At 40.8% G+C, this 20,924-nt stretch overlaps 1 non-coding gene and 1 pseudogene across 1 annotated transcript; one reads left to right on the plus strand and one right to left on the minus strand.

Annotated features, from left to right (window-relative positions):
- The first annotated feature begins 4,974 nt into the window (after window positions 1-4,974).
- On the plus strand, window positions 4,975-5,109 carry LOC116884085. Its single transcript, XR_004385828.1, has one exon. It is a non-coding gene; the product is annotated as a small nucleolar RNA SNORA17 (small nucleolar RNA).
- An 8,581-nt stretch (window positions 5,110-13,690) lies between these two features.
- LOC116884028 lies at window positions 13,691-14,189 on the minus strand (annotated as a pseudogene).
- Between the last annotated feature and the right edge of the window lie 6,735 nt (window positions 14,190-20,924).

Consider the following 20,924-nt stretch of genomic DNA (forward strand, 5'->3'; position numbering starts at 1 on the left):
ACATTTTCTTTGATGGTTGTGTCAATGTTTTCTATGGTACCTTCTGACCCTGAGATTCTTTCTTCTATTTCTTGTATTTTGTTGGTAATGCTTGTGTTTATGACTCCCGATCTGTTTTCTAGGTTTTATATCTCCAGAGTTGTCTTCTTTGTGATTTCTTTATTGCTTCTATTTCCATTTTTAGATCCTGATGGTTTTGTTCAATTCTTTCACCTATTTGGTTGTTTTTTCCTGTAACTCTTTAAGGGATTTTTGTGTTTCTTCTTTAAGGACTTCTACTTGTTTATCTGTATTTTCCTGTATTTCTTTTGGGGAGATACTCTCAAAACATGACTTAAAATAATTTCAGCAACTTCATTGTTTCAGTATCTACTGCCAATGGTTTTTCCTCTTTCAGTATTATCTTTCCAAAATGGTCATTGAGAATTTTCCTAAACAGAATGAAGAATGAATATTTTCTGGGGTAAGTCAATGTTACAAGATCTTGAAAGACCCCCGGAGCAGGGAGACCCTCACTCAAGCCTCGGGATGACATGACCCCCCCCAAAAAAAACTCACATAAGACTGTCCTTACTGTAATTTACATGAGGTTTATTGATAGGAACCAGTGCACTGGGGTCGAGACTCATATCCACACAGGGGCAGTGGAGTTCGACCACCAGTAGGTAAGAGAAGGGGAGTTTAAAGGAAGAAACCACAACCCAAGGTGGTAGGGAGGGCGTCATTGGAAAATGTTGAGAATACCAGTGAAAATTCACAAGGAGAAGGTTCCTGTTTCTCAGATTGTTTAACTTTATGGTCCGTCAGTTCCTGGGAGAAGCTTCCTGTTTCTCAAGATTGTTCTTTAAGATTTTAATCTAACTTTCTGGTCAGCTAGTTCCTGGGAGAGAGTTGTCAAACTGGCTGGTGTAATCGCAGTTCCAGGGCTCAACCAGTTTCTTTCTTTCTGCTCTAAACTTTTGTCTAGGGGAGGGCAACCTTTAAACTTCTACCTATCAATCTGAGTATTAGCTACTTCCTCTCCAGACACTCTGTCAATCAGTCCCGAGTTCACAGAAGTGGCAAGAAACTGCAGAATACCACCAGAAGTTTTTTGGTGTGTTTCTCTCTATGGAGTCCTGACATATGGAGCTCAAGTATGCAGTGTAAGGGAGACCAATACATGTGTGTCATTAGCAAAGGATCCTTTATCACACGTCCTTTCACATACTTGCTTTAGCAGAACATATTTTCACCCGTGTCTGCTTCAGCCAAACATTCCTTCATGAATCTGCCTTAGCCATTCACCTATCTCCACTTCAGGAAACACTTCTTCACATGTTTGCCCCTGCAAAACACCATCCAACACAACTGACTTTCAAAAGAATCCTATAGTTTCATTTCACCCACATGCCATAAAGCCAAAGCTTTTATGCAGCCTAGGGTTTCACTCTGACAATGATCTTTTCTATGACCATTTTCTTGTGACTATGTTACAGTAGAAAAGATCAAGGTCAAGAGAATAAATAGAATCCCTGGCTTTGGTGGAGACATCATATTACAGTTGTGCTGGGTCAACTGGTTAAATGACTATCCCTAGGAATGTGGGCTCTCCTTCAGCCGTGATAAAGGCACAGTTGGAAGAGATAGTCCTTTAATGAGATACTGAACTTCTTCTTCCCAGGACATAGGCCCTGCACACACACTCACACACACACACACACACACACACACACACACACACACACACACACACACACACCACACCACACCACACCCAGTACTGTAGTTTCTAGACCACATGTAGTCCTAACTCAGCTGGTTTTCTGAATTATTCAGGAGAGTGAAACCTTTCTTTTTTTCCTTCCTGACTCCTTAAAAAGCATATTTTCTTAATTAGTTTGGACTTCCCCCCCAGCATTTTGGACTTCCTTATTCTTTCTCTAAAACCTGCCTCCAGGCCATGTGGCTTCTTGTTCTCCATGTGTCTGACCTCCAGTTTAAATGGCATGCCCTCTTTATTTCTCTCCTCCTTTATCTACCTTGGGCATCTGTGTTTTATAGCTTGTGACCTGAGGTCTTTCTTTTAAACTCTAACAAGTTCTTGCATTTTCATTCTTCAATATCTTATTAATAAGGTCAAGAATCCCAAAGTGAATCCAACATTCCCTGTATCAGTTATATTAACTTGCTACGCTACCACAAGTAAAATGTTTTTGCTTCAGTGTTTGTTGATAGTTCAGAGCTCTATCCCAGTACCTCTTGTGGACTCTCTTCTTTTTAACTACACAATCTTAGAGGAACACAGACAATTGCTATTAGTGATCACTTGGCATTTAATAATAAAATAGATATCTAAGGACTGTCTCATGGTGAGAATGGGTAAAATTTAGAAGTTGGCATGACCTATAAATACAGCCAGACATACTGATAAACTTTCTTATCTAGAGAAAAGACAACACTGAAGAAGAGTTAGTCATTATGGGAAATATGGAAATATGAAAGTATTTTTGTTCATCACAGTCTTAAAGTTTTGCAATCATAGGTTAAATGAAAATAAATTATTTTCCCTGACTCAACAAAGATGAACCTTCACATGCCTTGGCTACATCAGCACAGATATGGAGAGGAGCTAAGAATAATGAGTGTATAGGGTGTGAGACCACCCTGTCAAGAGAAGCTGTTTTCTGTCCCCGCCAGCGGGGACCCAGTTATTCAGGGTCCCGAAGAGGCTTTCTACCTGTGGGCCAAAATGGGGGTGAAGAGAAGAAGGAGACCAAGCAAGAGTTCTGTTGTCAAGGTCTCGTTTATTGAGAGGAATGTACAGCATTTAAAGCTCTGAGGCAGGAATAGAAGCAGGAACTGAAGCTTAGGGTGGGGGAGTTTGGGAAGTGCCCAAGGATATAAGGTGAATCACTATACTGCAAGATATCCTCCTATAACAAAGAGGCAACAGTCTTCCGGGGACATGTTCTTAGAAAAGGTCAAACCCTTCTCAGGAATCTGCTCAGGGACATCCGGTGTTTTGCTCAGGCTGAAACATCCTGTCATTGCTCCCAGGGTCTTCCTGGGAGAGGCTCTTAGTTCAACAATCTCATGTCCGTATGGCAGTCGTCTCAAGGTTAAACCTCTGTGGCCATGCAGCCCAGAGTCAAGTAGCCACCTTGAGCTATGCATTCACAAAGCGGCTAGGCCCAAATCCAATACAGCTCACTGCAGTTTTCTTCCTCAAATTGAAACTGCTCCTTGTCGAGTTAGATGGGAAGGAACAGAGTGTCTAGATATAGATGATCCTTGTTTATCTAGAACTTTGGTTTACAAGTGACATCCTCCAGTTTTAATTTTTCATTAAGCCGTGGCTAGAAATGCTCTTATATGATGTGCCTTGGTAAGTACTTTTGAAAAAATTAGATCTAACCAGTAAAGTGAAATCAGTATATACTCAAATTAACGTAGGCATGATTTGAAATGAACTCTTTTATTTGCTTTTTTTCTGAAAAGTATTGTTTTGAAAATCTACTGAGTTCTTGTGTTGAGACACACTGGGCATTTAAGAACTGGGTATGTACAAAAAAAAATCCAGAGGGCTTATATGAAAATATTCTTGCATCTATTTTTTCAAATAATCTCATCCTTTATATTTCCCCCATTTTAATTAATAATTTTATCTTAAAAATGACCTTGTTTTGTTCCTACTCATCATTAAGAGCTCCTTAACTGCTAGCCAAAATAAAACATCAATTTTACAGAAAATTTAAAGAATCTAAAACAGAAAAAGGACATTACAGTTTAAAGCATACCTTGCTGAAACAAGCAGGAAGCGAGTGCGTAGTATTGCACTATGAAGCATTTGATAACTGAATGGCCAGAAAACTGAGTGGCTTCTTGTGTCCACACCAGCAGCTGCCCCCGCCAGCTGGGACCCAGTTATTTGTGGGGGTCAAGGGGGATCCACACCTGCGGGAGAACGGACAAGAAAGAGGAGCAAGACCAAGCAGTGTCCTTGTCAAGGTCTGTTTATTGAGAGGAATGTACAGCATTTAAAGCTCTGAAGCAGGAATTGAAGCAGGAACTGAAGCTTAGGGCGGGGAGGGGGGTGGAGGAGTACTGGGAAGTGCCCAAGGACATAAGGTGAATCTCTAAACCGCAAGATATTCTCCTTAGACAAGGAGGCAACAGTCTTCCGGGGACATGTTCTTTCTTTGAAAAGGTCAAGCCCTTCTCAGGAATCTGACTAGTCCGTCAGTCCAGTCCCTGACAAGCAGCAATCTTTGTTTTGTGTTCTCTAAAGAGAAAGACTCAGATGGAACCATAGGACATTATGCAGTCAGAATTTAATGAGAGCAGGCAAGAAAGCAAGAAGACACTCTTTAAATAGAAAATATTTACTTCATTTTATGTGTATGAGAGTTTTGCCTGCAAGAATATCTGTGCACCACATGTGTCCCTGGATCCCAAGGGAGCCAGAAGAGGATGTTAGGTGCCCTGGAACTGGAGTTATAGGGAGTTGTGATTTGCCATGAGTGTCAGGAATTGAACCTTCTCTCTAGCACAAGAACCAAAGCCCCACCTCAGGGTTGACACTCCTTGGAAAGGACCATGCGTTTCATAGGAGCCCATTTTACATAGAATTCAACCTAATTAGATATGTAAGATGCAAGGGTACACACACACACACACACACACACACACACACACACACAGACACACACACACATGCACACACACACACACAAATACACATACACATACAAATACATGTACATAAGTATGAATATTTAAGAACCCCTAAACTTGGAAAGGTTATTGGAGGAAGGACAATAATACTCTGCAATATTTCCCTAGGAAAAACTTCCTGAAATTATCAAATCTGAGTTAGTTTCTGTGGACCACTATCATCACTGTCTCTTATGTGCTTTTGTGGGACCTTAGGCTGTCCCATCTGGAACCAACCACTGCCATTATCTTTACGTTTAAAAAGTGTACTAACTACCTCCTGCCCCAAGGGGCAGTGCACGTGTGTCTGCTGAGTCACATGAACTGTGCATCAGTAGGTGGCAGAGAGAACAGAGGTTGTTTATGTTCGGTGTTCTGACCTGTGAACACATGAGTGGTTAGTTGCCTAATATCCCCTGAAAATGACCACTGTTCATCAGTGCACAGGCCAAATGGTCTTCAGAGCATGGAATGAGCACAAACCCTATTTGGGATTGAGCCCCAAACAGATGATAGGGGGCCACTCAGGAAGGCAAAGAGTGAACCCAGGATAACCACCAGACAGGTGGCATGGGGCTAGCCCGGATAGGGAGCTAGTCTGAGATCATCATCAAGCCACTGCACAGGCCTGCGAGAACAGAGATGGTCCAAGTTATTTAATCTTGCCTGGTGCCAGAATGCACCAATGGGTCATAGCACTCCTGAGACCACTCCTGGGACAACCCCAGGCTCCACTAAAATGAACAAGTAAATGGTAGAGAAATGGAGGAGAAAAAGAAACAAAAGAATGTGGGCACCACAAAGAGAGGCAGAACTAGAGACTCCAGGTGAGGAACAAACTTATGTGAGTAGCTGGTGATGCCACCTGGGACCATAGTGCGGTACTGGACTACGCTGCTACCAGGGGTCACATGCCAGTCCACGGCTGTGCAGTAGCAGGGATCTGTTATCACCGAAGACCAGGCAGATATCTCTGGTCTGGCCTGCTGCCTGGGGACGTGTTGATGTCTCAGGGTTGTGTGGAATTGGCTCTACCCCTCACAACTGGTCATTGTGGGAGGGCTAGCTGTGAGGGCTTGAGAGCAGGAGAACTGCTCTAGTGGGCTGCAGGGGTAGGGAGAGCAGGCCTGCACATTGAAGGAGTTCTGGTGAGCTGTCCCCCAAGGAAATGGGAGGAAAGGGTTAGTCAGGCTGTTTTTCTCCCATGGGATGATTTACTCCCCTCCCTTCTTTCCCCTTACCACCTGAGGCAGGTGGAAACCTGGCCCTGGGGTCATGACAGCAAAAGAGCTGTCCCTGTCCCTTACAAGCTGAAACACTTGGAAGAATGGGCCCTACTCCTCATATGGGTAGAGCAGTAGAGCTGACCCTGGCGGCAGGGCTACAGTCAAGCTGGCCCTGACACTTGTCTGATGTGTGGTGACATGGGCAAGGGTGAGATGGACCCCCTTCCTCATCCCTTACCACCTGAGGCAGGCAGGAGAGCTGGCCCCAGATCATTGTAGCAAGAAAGCTGCGTAGCAAGTGCACCTACTTGCTGTCACTTGGAGAGCAGCTCTGCCTGACAGGACAGTAGAGCTGATCCTGGAGGTAGGGGCTGCAGGTTAGCCACCCTGGGGGCAGGAGAGCAGTAGAGCTGGCCGGCTGACCATCTCGGATACCTCTCAGGCTCAGATCTGGGGATTTGAACTGGCCCACCCCAACACCTTGCCCATCAATGAACTGCCAGAATGCATGAACGGGCTGGTCCTTCAGAATCAAAATGACACAGGGCAACAAAAGGATATCTAAGATGAGATCCAGGGGGTTCCAGTATCAATAGAGTAGCAGAAGTCAAAGGCCATTGAGTCATTGAAATGAACATTTGCATGTGTACTGTGGAACACACTATGACACACTAAACTTTCACAATGACATTTTTCTCTGTTGGGGAGGTGGTTGTAAGGGTGGAGGATGGCCAGGAGGGTGGGGGAGATGAGTGGGATTGAGGTACATGATGTGAAATTCACACACACACACACACACACACACACACACACACACACACACACATTTTTTTAGTTACTGATAAATGGTGTGTGTGTGTGTGTGTGTGTGTGTGTGTGTGTGTGTCCAAGCACATGTGGAACAATCAGGGTAAACTTTAGGTATCAGTTGTTTTCAATTACATGAGTCGAGGAGACTAAACTTGAGTTGTTGGGTAATGAGACTTGGCAGCATTAACGTAACCAACCGAGCTATTTTACTCACCCCAGTATCTTTTTGTCTTGACCAACAGTTGTTTCACAGTCTTCAGCTGATTCATTATTGTTCTTTATATTCTTTCTTTGGGGACCTGATGCCCTCTTAGAGCTAAGTAACCTTCTCTCCTGTCTTAAGTACTTTATCACCGTGAACAATGAAACAATATTCTTTATTTGTGTGTAGTATGCATATGTGTAGATTTTAGTGTCTCCCTCCTCCCCCATGTGTGTGTGTGTGTGTGTGTGTGTGAGAGAGAGAGAGAGAGAGAGAGAGAGAGAGAGAGAGAGAGAGAGAGAGAGAGAGAGAGAGAGAGAGAGAGCACATGTGGAAGAGGTCATCAGGTGTCTTCCTCTACTTTGTCCCACCTTACTCCCTTGAGATAGGGTCTCTTACTGAACTGGAGGCTTGCAGGTTTTCACATAATGCAGCAGACCATGAACTCCAATGATCCTCCTTTCTCCCTGCTACCCAATGCAGAGGTCATAGGCTCACGTGTTATGCCTCATTGTTGATGCAGGAAATCAAATTCTCATACTTACTCAGCGAGTACTCTTTCCAATTGAGCCATCTCCCCAGCCCTTAATGGTATTTTTAAAAGAAAATTTTGTATAGAAAGCAGAAAAATAGATAGTCACATCTATTTACCTTTTCATGTACACTCACATACACACATGTCATGTGTACAGGCAGACACACATACATGTCCAAAGCCATATTTCAGTTAGAGCACTACAAATGGAAAGAACTTGGGAATTGCAAAGTAATGGAATCCCTGTCTTCTCTATTTATTTCTTAGCCTGTGTAGAAAAATGCCTATGTATACTTCAAAAGTTCCTTTGTGGTTACTAGATCGATTCAAGTGTGGTAGTCACCTGCTTGGATTTGCCTCCATGGTGCAAATGGTGCAAAGAACTGGCACGTCAGTCAGTTTCCTGTGACCAGTGTCTTTTGGTCACAGTGCAGTGCACGAATAGAAGCCAGCTGATAAAATAGCTTCTGATCTCACAGCTCTTACCCAATACAGAACTCCGAAAGAGACAGCCAAGTGTTCCATTAGCCGACCAAAACAAGCCACAGCCTTGTCATTTTATACCCAATCAGTTCAGAGAAAATAGCCCCCGCCCCCACTTTTTACTGCCCAGACAGAAGGAAGGCTTCTTAAATGTTTAAAAGTCTAATGTCAGTTTAAAGCTCAACATATGTAACGAGACACGGCCTGATAAGTAACAAGACACGGCCTGATAATGATGACATTTTAGCTCCACATTCCCACTCTTACAAGTTTCCTCATAACAGATTAATTTTGTATATAAAATGCTCATTTCCTCTCATCTAAAAATTATCTAATGTCTATTTTTTCTCTTATACATACATTCCAAATTGAATTCCATACGAAATGCCAACTCTGAACCTCATTTCTTTCCTTAGCAAGCAAATATCTCAACCTTGCCATTCTTTGCCAAGTCCCAGTCTTGGAACATTTGCGCTTAAAAACAAATAGAAAAGATAAACTTGTTCAAATTCTCAGAATGTGGGGCTAGGATCTCAGCAGAGACTTCCAACCGAAACCAGCCAACGTCTCAGGCTGTGGAGAAATGACCACAGGGCCCAATTAGCTGCTGTACAATACAGTTTTCCTGACGCTTTGTCAATAATTTATAAAATGGAGAGGGCAGGAGGGGTCACTGCCACTGAGGAGAAGTTAAAATTAAAATGTGTCTTACATATTATGCTTTGGAAAACAAGAGGATTATTTTCTCCAGGAGATATTTTTCTGATAAAATAGATGAGCTATGCATTGTCAATTGCCAGCAACTATGTGGCTGCCATCTGCTTTTGGACACCATCGTTCTTATCCTTCTTGGATTTCAAGTGCCTGCTAGGTGAAGTAAATACAGTCTTTCAATTCTTTTTGAGGGGATCCATTTCTTCACATGTCTATAAGTCCCCGATTCCCATCATGTCACTTCCTGAAAGAGAATTGAGACACTCCACTCTTTCTGATTCAGTCAGTCATGAAGATGCTCAACATAATTTACCCTGCACCCCTGAGTGTCTGGCTGTAGACTGTGTATTATCACCAAGATGGGGATGGGAATCCTTTATTCTGTGACCTCTGTAAAATATCCTAAGTGTGGGATTGCTATCCCTAAGGCTCACATTATAATTTGCTCTGAAACTGTGATACTATGATAAATATGACGTGAGGCTCGAATCCAGTAAATTCATAAGAGGCAGCACTCAAAATGGTCTGTACAGAAAGCCTGATAACAACCAGGCCTGATGACAAGATGCATCCACTTATTTTTTATTTTTATGGGTTTGGGTTTAAGACTATTGTGTGTTGAATAGGGCCATGAAATACCAAATGGACAAATGACAGAGACTGATAAAATGCAAGAATGAGAACTACAGAGCAGACATAAAAGAGGACATGGTTCGTGTCCAACGGATCTGCCATTTGCTCTTCCTCAAGAATGAGTAGCGCACTTTCACCTAAAATTCACACACATGGAAACTTTTTAAAGTTGTTCTGTTTGTGCATGTGTGAATATGTTACATGTGAATTTTTGCTTGCCTGTGCTTGGGTGTGCCTGAACATGGAGGTTATAAGTAGACATCAAGTAGTCAGTAGAAAGAAGCAATGGGTGAATACTACTGCTTTTGCAAATTCTAGCCAAAAATGTGTTCCAGTGGCCTGAAAACCACACAGTCAGGCATATCATAGTAACAGCTCCATTTCTGGTATTTTTTTTCACACAGAAAGGTCCTGAGACAGTTAATGTGAATGTAGGCAAGAAGAAAGTCTCACACACTGTGGTTGGTATCACTCCTTGGTGTGATGGTTGTAATCTTGAACTGAATAAGAGGTGAAATAGAGTTGAACAGGAGCATGCATTCCTTCTGTACTTCCTGATTGTGGAGGTGACTTGATCAACATCTTCAAGCTCCTGTCACTTTCATTTCCCTGCGATGATGAACCCTTGAAACATGAGCAGGTATAACCTCTTTCTCCTTTACCCTAGTTGCTTTTGTTAAGGTATCTTATCATGGAAAAAGGAAAAGTAACTAGGATATACATTACTGTACTTTTAAAATACAGTTTGTTTTTATTTTGAGATAGCATATCATTATGAAGGTTAGGATGGCCACTGACTCCTGATGCCCCTGTCTCAATTTCCCCTGTGCTAGAATTATAAACACACATCTTTACCAAAATTATTATTTAGTTTAAGAGTTACAATGAATTTTTTGAAGTAACTGAATCTTTATTATAATAATAGTCCTACCTAATTCCATATGTAGCACAAGACCGTATAGTCGCATACTCCCTTCTGTTTCCATGGCAGCGCCATTGGTGATTTTCCTGATTTGCATGCCGACTTCGCTTAGCAAACTGCTTAGTTTTATTGTTCCAGGAAACAAGCAACCAAGCAAATAAACATTTACTATTCAGTCTAACTTACATTTATTATGTAATTGATGGTTTTCCTTTTCCTTTGTTGTTTAGATTTATGGTTTCCCATGCTTATTCTTCCTGAAGAACTTATTTTAATATTTTCTATACAGCACTCTTTTGACTATGGACTTCCTCAGGTTTTGCATATCTTTCAATATTTCTTATTTATATTTTAAAGATGACTTCTCAGTTGCTTTTGTTAAGGTGTTTTATCACAGAAATAGCAAAAGTATATAGAAGTCTTGACTGGCATTTCTTTTCCTTTCAAAATGTTGATTCTCATTTCATTTTGGGTTTTTGTTTGTTTGTTTTTGTTTTTGTTTTTGTTTTTCTGGCTTCCATTGAGAAGTCCGCTGGTGTGGTCACCTGTGCTCCTGGATGTGGCAGATGCTTCACTCTTCTGCCTTCTGGATTAGAACTTTTCTTTACATTTTGTTTGACTACGGTTATTTGTTATTAATGATTAAATGTAGTTGCTTAAGAGAAAGGAAAAACACAGTGCAGTCCCTGTCTGTGTGGTTTTCTGGGCTCTTAGGTCTACGCAGTGCTATTTATCATCGACTTTAGGACGTTCTGCGTCATTACTCCTTCAAATATTTATTTGTCATTTTCTGTTTGACATGTTTCTGGCATCTTGTAATATATAACACCTTCAGAAAACTTCTATAATGTGTAATATTCCATTCTGTTGGTCTCACTCTTTTTTCTATGGATGCAAATTTAGTTATTTTCTATAGATAATGAGGAATGATCATTTTCTTTTACATGTGGTTGATGGATGAGCTTATCAAAGACACTTTAAAAGTATTTTTTGCTTTATTGTAGTATTTTTATTCTTACATAGTGTATCCATTTCTCTATTTTGTTTTTTTTTTTAAATTATTATACGTTGATCATGCTTTGAACACAGTCCAAAAGATATTTTATCTTGGTCTTGTGAATGCCAAAATCTAATGACAGCAATGACAATACCATCTGATTCACATTCTGGTGATTGATTGATTTATTATTTATTTATTTATTTGTTATGAAGTTGTTGTTTCCTAACATTTGCCATGCTAAATCCAGGTATTTGGTAATGAATGCTGGAAGCCAGTGTGAAGTGGGAGGTAAGCGATGTTTCCTATCTGCTGCTGTCCAGGCACTGTATGCATATATCTTTGTTTTTGATGTTGTTCCTCATCTTAGGCCATCCCAAACATCCTTTCTCACAGAGAATTTGGCTTCACTCTTCTTTTTGTTATAGTGCACTGTGACTACACTGGAGCCTGTAAGGAGAAATAGTAAATACTTCTGTCTGAGAATATCTCAGAATTGCTCCCACAGTATATCTTTTAAACTTACTCCAACCCTGTTTCTTGCCTTTTCTTTTCCCAGGCTTCAGTGTTCCCAACACTATTCTCTCTCTTCTCTCTCTTCTCTCTCCTCAGTATTACATAGAACAATGCAAAGGTAAGGCTTCTGCATGTTAAAGTGATTGCATAGTCACTGTAAGGTAAGAAATAACCAATTCCACTTACCTTTCAGAGACTTCTAAACTGATAACAGCTTGTGTAATAACTGAATCAGTACTCATACACTAATGATCTGGACACTGTCCATTCCCATCACAAGGACGCACAACATTGGGTCTCCATAAGGGTAGCCTCTTAATTTTACACCTCTCCATCTTTAATCCTTGTTGTTGACCTCTTCTCTGTTTCCATAAATGGGGTATTTTAAAAATGATTAGAAATGGAATTCTAGAGGCTAGGGATGTACTCAAATGGTACAGATCATTTTCTTCACATGAATAGCTGACTCTTAGGCATTGATTTGTTTAAAAAGTAATTCTACCATAGTTGAAAATATAAATATTTTGAGAATGGCTGGTTGTTGCTTGTAAAAATTATTTCCCATCAACTTCTATATGTGACCTAATATTCTTCTGACTATTAGGTAAATCTTTTTGGAATTGAGTGCAGAGAAGTGCAAAGGTTAAGGGAATATAAAAATCTGAAGCCAGAAATAGAGATTTCCCACTAATCTGTAACCTGCTTATGTTTCCAACCATGCATTTTAAAGGTGTCTTGTTTATTACCTTCTTTTGTTCTGCTCCCACGAAAACGCCATGTCCTGATAAAACACTGACCAAAATAACTGGATGGAAAGGTTTTGTTAGGCTTACACATCTACATCACAGCCCATCACTAAGGGAAGGCAGAACTCAAGGCAGAAAACTGAGACAAAATGCTGCTTACTGATCCACAGTACGCATACTTCCCACATCAACTATTAGTAAAATATTAATAATAATAATGATAATAATAATAAAAATGATAATGATAATGATAGCACGATGGAGCCAGGTCTTACGCTGAGGTTTTCTCTTTTTTAGATGACTCTTCTGTGTGTAAAATTGACAGAACCCAGTACACTTCATGAAACTGCTACCACATTTGGAACCTGGCATTTGGGGGCACCTTAACGTGGTCCTGAGGTCACAGATACCCAGGTTGAGCTCGAGAATAAGCTTCCTCTTATTTACCTTGACGCGAGAGTTGTGCTTTTGTTTTAACATAGCTCATGCCCCCTTTTAATTTGGGGAAAATAGATAAATTCTTCCACTTTCACTCATTGCTGTTTTCTGTTTTTTTTGAAGCTTCCTCTAACATTTATGTTAGTGATTGTCTGCTGGTACTTCAGATCCAAGATATTTTAATATATTATTTATTGTTTTGTTCAGAATTTCATGAAATGTATTTTAATCATATTTCCCATCTTCTACTCTTTACAACTCCTCTCAAATCCCTCTTTTTAAAATACCCCAATTTATGTTGGGTATCCACTGGAGTGGTTTACCTACCAGGGGACCAGTGCTTATACTGATGCTCCTTCCCTCAGGTTCCATTTCTGGGCAATAGATTCTCCATTATAGATGGAGTTTATGAACCCCTTCCACTCTGTCTGGAATGTTGACTTTAGCAGGTCTTGTGCACAGTTGTGAGTTTATGAATATAGAGGTTTTATCATATTGAGAAGACATAGTTTTGCTTTACTCCTACTGTCCCCTGACTCCTTCAGTCTCTCTGACCCATCTTCTGAGATGGTCCCTCAGCCTTGTGGGAAGAAGTGAGGGCATGGATGTGCTGGGGTGTGGTTGAGCATTCCCCAAACACTTTTTCCTTTGCTGTTTGACCTCTGGTGAGTTTCCCTAGCCTGGCTTCCACCTCTATTCACTTTTTAAAAGTTCTACATGACTTTTCTTTTCTTTTTTTTCTGAGAAAATTTTATTTGCCTTGTGGATAAAATTTATTTGCCAGGGAGGATGGTCCCATCATACTTCTGCTGGAACCAGCGCATGGCCTCCTCTTTGCTGATTCTGTGTTTGGCCCCAATGCAGCCTGTTCTGTGCTTCTGGTCTGCGATGCTGAAACCTGGCCTTGCCAGCACCACATAAAAATCCAGGCCACAGATGCCAACGCTTCAGTCCATATTGGATGCCCAGGTCAATGTGTTCCTTAATCCCAAGGCCAAAGTTGCGAGTATCTGAGAAGTTATTCTTCCATAATTTGTACTCTCGCACCTTCAGGCCTTTTTCCAGAATCTCCTTTGCCTTGGCCCCACGGACAGTGAACAGAGATTTTCTCATTTCTCTGGATGCCAAAGGACCTGATGGTGTATCTAGCTTTGGCCTGTGAGCTGCTCCAACACCTTGGCTGCTCGGGTCATTCTGTCTCCACTCTCCTCCATGCAGATATTAAGGCAGTTCCCGCACAGGGTTCTCCTTTTCACCTTGATCTTGTGCCATGGTGGAGAACAGGAAGACAGTGACTTTTATTTTCAAGTGAAGTATCTTTTAAAAACTGCCCTTCTGTGTCTTCTTCAGCTCATTCTTCCATTCACCCACTGACTAATGATGTCTCATGGCTGTCCACTGAACTCTTAAGTTAGTCATGACTCTTAGTTCTAGGAGTTCTGTTTGTATCTTTATATTTCTTTGATGAAGTTTTTTACTTTTTAATTTCTTTATAATGTCTGGAACAGTCTACTAAATTGAGACTCTTGGATTATTGTGTTGTTGGAATATTTCAGATTCCTAGTACAAAAGAATCCTTTCTGTCAGTGTTACCAGGGTGTCTATCTTTCATTGGATATTTCCAGTGAGTGGGAACATCCAGGTATGTTCTCAGACTTTGGAATTCTCTTTTCTCCTAGGATCTCTAGAAATATCCTGTTACTTCTTCAACCAAATTCCTCAAGGATGACTCCCTTCTCCACCTTACAGAGGCAACAGCAGCTGTGTGCTTGCCTTCAAACACTTCCACCAAAAACATCGCAACAAAGAAAACTACAAGCAAACAAAAGTGAGAGCATGAACGTAATTGGAGGGTTCAGGATGCCTAGATTCCAAAATATGTGTGAATTAAAACAGACAAAGCCCCAGGGGGACACCAGACCCATTTGGCCTCTCACTGTGATAGGCTTCAGGCTTGGGAAGACAGGGTAGAAAGGGTGAAGAAGAGCTAGTTACTGGGTGATTGGAAGTCTAAAACCTCTCTTGAAAAGTGTGAGGCAGGGAAGAGAGAGGCAAAGATTAAAACAGAGATGAAGGGACACCCATTCAGAGCCTGCCCCACATGTGGCCCATACATATACAGCCACCCAATTAGACAAGATGGATGAAGCAAAGAAGTGCAGACCGACAGGAGCTGGATGTAGGGAATAACACTCGAAATGTATATAAGAAATATTCGAGTTAATAAAAAAAAAGTGTGAGGCAACACAAATCAGTTATGCCAGGGTAGGCCAGGGTAGATTAGCCTAGAGCAGAGCAAACCTGCTCTCTGAAGTCTTCCAAGGACTGTCTCAAGTCTTGATAAGAAGTCATCCCACAACTACCATCTTGATGTAGATGTGCGTTCACTGCTTTTTCTCATCTAGTTTTGCATCCTCCTACATGGGTGTGCAGAGTACAACATTTCTGAAGGTAGGGTATTGTACCTTGTGCTCAGAGGCATTCTCTTATTTAAATCTTCTTTAGCTGGCCTTTTCTGGCCCCAGTTAGTGATAGAAGCAAGGAGCATTGCTTCATTTTCCCCACACCACCATGACACCAGGTGTGGGCTCAGTAAGTATGAAAAGCATTTTCCCACATGATTTGGGTAGATTCTAGCTCTGCAGAAGTCCTCATTCATCCCCAATGCCTCCAAAGAGTGAGGGTTGTTCTGCTGCTACAGGGTTGGGTGAAGACCAAAGGTATTTCTTCACAAAGTATCTACCAATACGAGAGGATAAGAATCCTTGTCCCTAATGGGTGAAGAAACCATCCCGAGTACTAATATGGTCTTGTTAGATGCTGTGGGTTATGGTGTCTTCACTGCTTCTCACAGAGGAAGGAAGGCTTAGCTGCCTCCCTGGGCCTCAGTTGTATGATTATTCTGAAGCTTTATGTGTTTTTCAATTGTGCTTGTATATTCTTAGAAGTGCTGGGTCTGGCCATCCCACGCAGCCCCTTTTCTAGTCCTGTCAATTGGGATGTGACTTCAAGGCTTTCACTCTCATTTCCTGTTTGCATTTCTATATTGCTCCTCTGCACAGTGTCTGAATGACATAAAGCAGAAAGTCAGCCCAAGCCTTAGCATTGAGTAGTTCATTCTCCAAATCTCCTGGTGGATTCATTTGTGTTTACTATGTAGATGCTGCTCATGCCAAGATGAAATGGTTCTTGTTATCTCATAGAAAGCTGAAAGCAGAGGACAAGACTTATCCCAATGTAGCTATCTTCTCCAGCACTTCACTAGACGTTCCTTCCCATTCTTTACTGACTCTGTGCTGTGCAGTCTTCTCAGTCATGTTCAGATTCTGAACTCAAGCTTACTAGCATTCATTAGGACAACAGCAATTTCTCAAGGTTCTTTATACCTCTACTGATGACTGATGCTACTCCAGTCTGTCTCCTACCCAATTAGTCTGTTTGTCTGTCTGTCTGTCTATCTATCTATATGCCTGTCTATCTATCTATCTATCTATCTATCTATCTATCTATCTATCTATCTATCTATCTATCTATCTATCTATCTATCTATCTATCTACCTACCTACCTACCTACCTATCTATCTATCTATCTATCTATCTATCTATCTATCTATCTATCTATCTATCTATCTATCTATCTATCTATCCTATCCCATTTACCTCATTTTCTCATTTCCTTTTAAATCTATGTCTGCTAGTTTATAATCTAATGCCACATATATATTAGTATTATCATGTCATTTCTCTTAAGAAAATTTGAGAGATAGACAGAGACAGAATGAACACAATTGGTAAAGAGGTGGGGCAGACCTGGAAGAAGTTGCAAGAGGATGTAAAGGCAATCGAAATGTAGTGTAGAAAAATGTTGATTAAAAAATACAGAAAAAGAAGACACTCTCCAACTGTTACCTAGGTTGACAGTTTTAGATACAGTGTCTGGGTGCCTCCTCATGTGAAAGCTCTTGGCTTTGTGCTGTTTCTCTCTTGCCTGAAGCAAAAGTTGAAGGCTTCTCTTCCTCCAGAGGTTTTCTGTAAAATGTATATTTCTCCTTCTCCTCCTGGTGACAGAGGCTATCAGACATCCATTCTGGAGTCTAGTCTACCAGAAATGATATGGGGGTACCCTTCCTTTATCTGCATACTTGTTACTGTACAGGTAACATGCATTTTCCACATATGTATTTTGAATTTCTTACCCTATGAACCTCCCTGTCTCTGGTGGTCACCCGTTGGGGCAACAGGGTGCTTCCATTTGTTTGTTCTCTGAGTATTCTTTAGTTTCTCCACATCTAGTTCCCTTTTGAGCACTGTAGAGGTTTGATTGCTGTGACCCCCTGCACTCTGTCTGATCTTCAGTCAGAATGAACCATATTCGTGTGTGTGTGTGTGTGTGTGTGCGTGTGCGTGTGTGTGTGCGTGTGCGTGTGTGTTTAAAGAGATAATGTGTTTAGCCATGAATCACCAGTTCCAAGACTGAGCATTTGTGGAATACTGAACTAATATACTGAAATGTATGCTTGATATTGAGGCATATACCTGAGTTTTCCCTCAGTTGTCCAGAACCTACATACAAGCATTCAAGGTTCAATGCAGCTTTAATAGTCTACAATTTCTCAAAAAGCATTGCTTGACCTTCCTCTAAGTGTATCAATTAGATATTGTAATCGGTATTCTTTTTTAATAAACTTCGATCCTGGCACACCGATTCTAACTTGACCGGTACTGATAACAGCTACTATTTTAATTATAAAGTGCATATAAGTACTAAAACAAAATCTGAAAGACCTTCACACTTGCTATCCATGTAGCCTCCTCCTCCTCCTCCTACTACTTTACTAAATATAAACATTTTCGTTGGATACCTTTATGTACATTTCAAATGTTATCCCCTTTCCCAGTTTCTCGTCCATATTATGGACACCTATCCCATCCCCCCTCTCCCTATTTTCCCACTTGCCCACCCCTTCCCACCTCCCCATCCTGTCATTTACCTACACTGGGACATCAAGTCTTGTCAGGAACAAGGGCTTCTCCTGCCATTGATACCTAAAAAGGCCATCCTCTGCTACATATGCAGCTGGACCCATGGGTCTGTCCATGTGAACTATTTGGTTGGGAGCTCTGGTTGGTTGGTATTATTGTGCTTATGGGGTTACAAACCCCTTTAGCTCCTTCAATCCTTTCTCTAATTCCTCCACTGGGGACCCTGTTCATATTTCAATGGTTGTCTGTGACCATGCACCTCTGTATATGTCATGCTCTGGGAGAGGCTCTCAAGAGAGAGATGTACCAGGCTTCTGTCAGCATGCAGTTCTTGACATCAGCAATGTTGGCTGGGTTTGGTGGCTATATATGGGTTGGATCCCCAGGTGAGGCAGTCTCTAGATGACCTTTCCTTCAGTCTCTGCTCCAAACATTGTATCCTTATTTCCTCCTGTGAATATTTTTGTTCCCACTTCTAAGAAGGACTAAAGCATGCCCACTTTGGTCAGACTTCTTGAGCTTCATGTAGTTTGTGGATTGTATTTTGGGTAATCCAAGCCTTTGGGCTAATATCTACTTATCAGCCCGTGCATAACATATATGTTTTTATGTGTTTGGGTTATGTATTTTCTAGTTCCAACCAATTGCCTATGAATTTCATGAAGTCATTGTTTCTCATAGCTGAGTAGCACTCCATTGTGTAGATGTACCACATTTTCTGTATCCCTTGTTCTGTTAAGGGACATCTGGGTTCTTTCCAGCTTATGGCTATTATAAATAAGGCTGCCACGAACATAGAGCATTTGTCCTTGTTATATGTTGGAGCATTTTTTTACAGTATATGCCCAGAGGTAGTATAGCTGGGTCCTCAGGTAGTACTATGTCCAATTTTCTGAGGAACTTACAGACTGATTTCCAGAGTGGTTGTACCAACTTGCACTCCCACCAACAATGGAGGAGCATTATTCTTGCTCTACATCCTCACCAGCACCTGTGGTCACCTGAGTTTTTTTCTTAGCCATGCTGATTGGAATGAGGTGGAATCTCAGGGTTGTTTTGATTTGCATTTCCCTGATGACTATGGATGTTGAACATTTCTTTAGGTGATTCTCAGTCATTTGCTATTCCTCAGTTGAACTCTGTACTCCATTTTTTAAAAACAGAATTATTTTGTTCTCTGGAGTCTAACTTCTTGATTTCATTATACATATTGGACATTAGCTCTCTCTCAGATGTGGGATTGGTAAAGATCTTTTCCCAATCTGTTGATTGTCATTTTGTTCTAATGACAGTGTCCTTTGCCTTACAGAATCTTTGCAATTTTATGAAGTCACATTTGTCAATTCTTGATCTTAGCCATTGTTATTCTGCTCAGGAAATCTTACCCAGTGTTCATGTGTTCAAGGCTCTTCACCACTTTCCTTTTATTAGTTTGGGTGTATCTGGCTTTATGTGGAAGTCCTTGATCTACTTGGACTTGAGCTTTGTACAGGGAGATGAGATTGGATCTATTTGCATTTTTCTACATGCTGACCACCAGTTGAACCAACACCATTTGCTGAAAATGCTATTTTTTTTCACAGTACCGTTTCAGCCCCTTTTATGTTGGGAGCAATGCCCTTAAAACCCTCTGTTATTGATGTTAATAGTATAGTTAGAGTTAAATATGACTGGTTTCATGGAAAATCCCCAGCCAACTGCGGAAGACTAATACAAATCTGGTGGTCAAGATGAATAATGATATGATAAAGTTGTGACCTTGCTGAGAAATACATCTGACGTCAAGATGCCCAATGTGATGACCTGTAACCTTTCTGAAAAACCAACATCCTGCTGACTAATAATATGACAAACCTGTATCCTTTCTGAAAAAACTAACATCCTGCTGACTAATAATATGACAAACCTGTATCCTTTCTGAAAAACCAACATCCTGTTGACGTCAGCTGACCACACAAATACTGTGTCCTTAGCCTGCGTATATGTTTCCCACTTACCCCCTCCCTCTGTTACCCCTGCTATGGTATAAAGTCAGCCTTGGGAAAAAATAAAATTGTCGCCTTGATCAGACTCTTGTCTTGGCATCCTTCTTCAAGTCTCTTGTCCCCCATTCTCTTCCAGGTACCCTCTACACCCTTGTTGACACTTTGTCAAAGAACAAATGACCATAGGTGTATGGGTTCATTTCTGGGTCTTCAACTCTATTCCATTGATCTAGCTGCCTGTCTCTGTATGAATACCATACAGTTTTTATTATTATTGCTCTGTAATACTGTCTTAGGTCAGGGATGGTTATTCCTCCAGAAGTTCTTTTATTGTTGACAATAGTTTTCGCTATCCTGGGTTTTTGATATTGCAACTGAATTTGTAAATTGTTTTTTTTCTAATTCTATGAATAATTGAGTTGGAATTTTGATGGGGATTTCATTGAATCTATAGATTCCTTTTGACAAGATGGCTGTATTTACAATATTAATCATGCCAATTCATGAGCATGGATGTCTCTTGTGAGATTTATAATTTCTTTCTTCAGAGTCTTGAAGTTCTTGTCATATAGATTTTTCATTGCTTGGTTAGAGTCACATCAAGGTATTGTATATTATTTGTGACTATTGTGAAGAACATCATTTCCCTCATATCTTTTTCAGCCTGTTTATCCTTTGAGTAGAGGAAGGCTACTGGTTTGTTTGAGTTAATTTTATATCCAGTCACTTTGCTGAAGTTGTTTATCAGGGTTAGGAGTTCTCTGGTGGAATTTGGGGGTGGGGGATCACTTAAGTATACTATCATATCATCTGCAAATCATGATATTTTGACTTCTTCCTTTTCAATTTGTATCACTTTGACCTTTTGTTATCTGATTGCTCTAGCTAGGTCTTCAAGAACTAAATTGAGTCAGTAGTCCCTGATTTTAGTGGGATTGCTTCAAGTTACTCTCCATTTAGTTTAATGTTGGTGACTGGATTGTTGTATATTGCTTTTATTATGCGTAGTTATGGGCCTTGAATTCCTGATCTTTCCAAG

Source organism: Rattus rattus, chromosome 14 (genome assembly GCF_011064425.1).
Source record: "Rattus rattus isolate New Zealand chromosome 14, Rrattus_CSIRO_v1, whole genome shotgun sequence".
In the NCBI taxonomy this organism is placed as follows: Eukaryota; Metazoa; Chordata; class Mammalia; order Rodentia; family Muridae; genus Rattus; species Rattus rattus.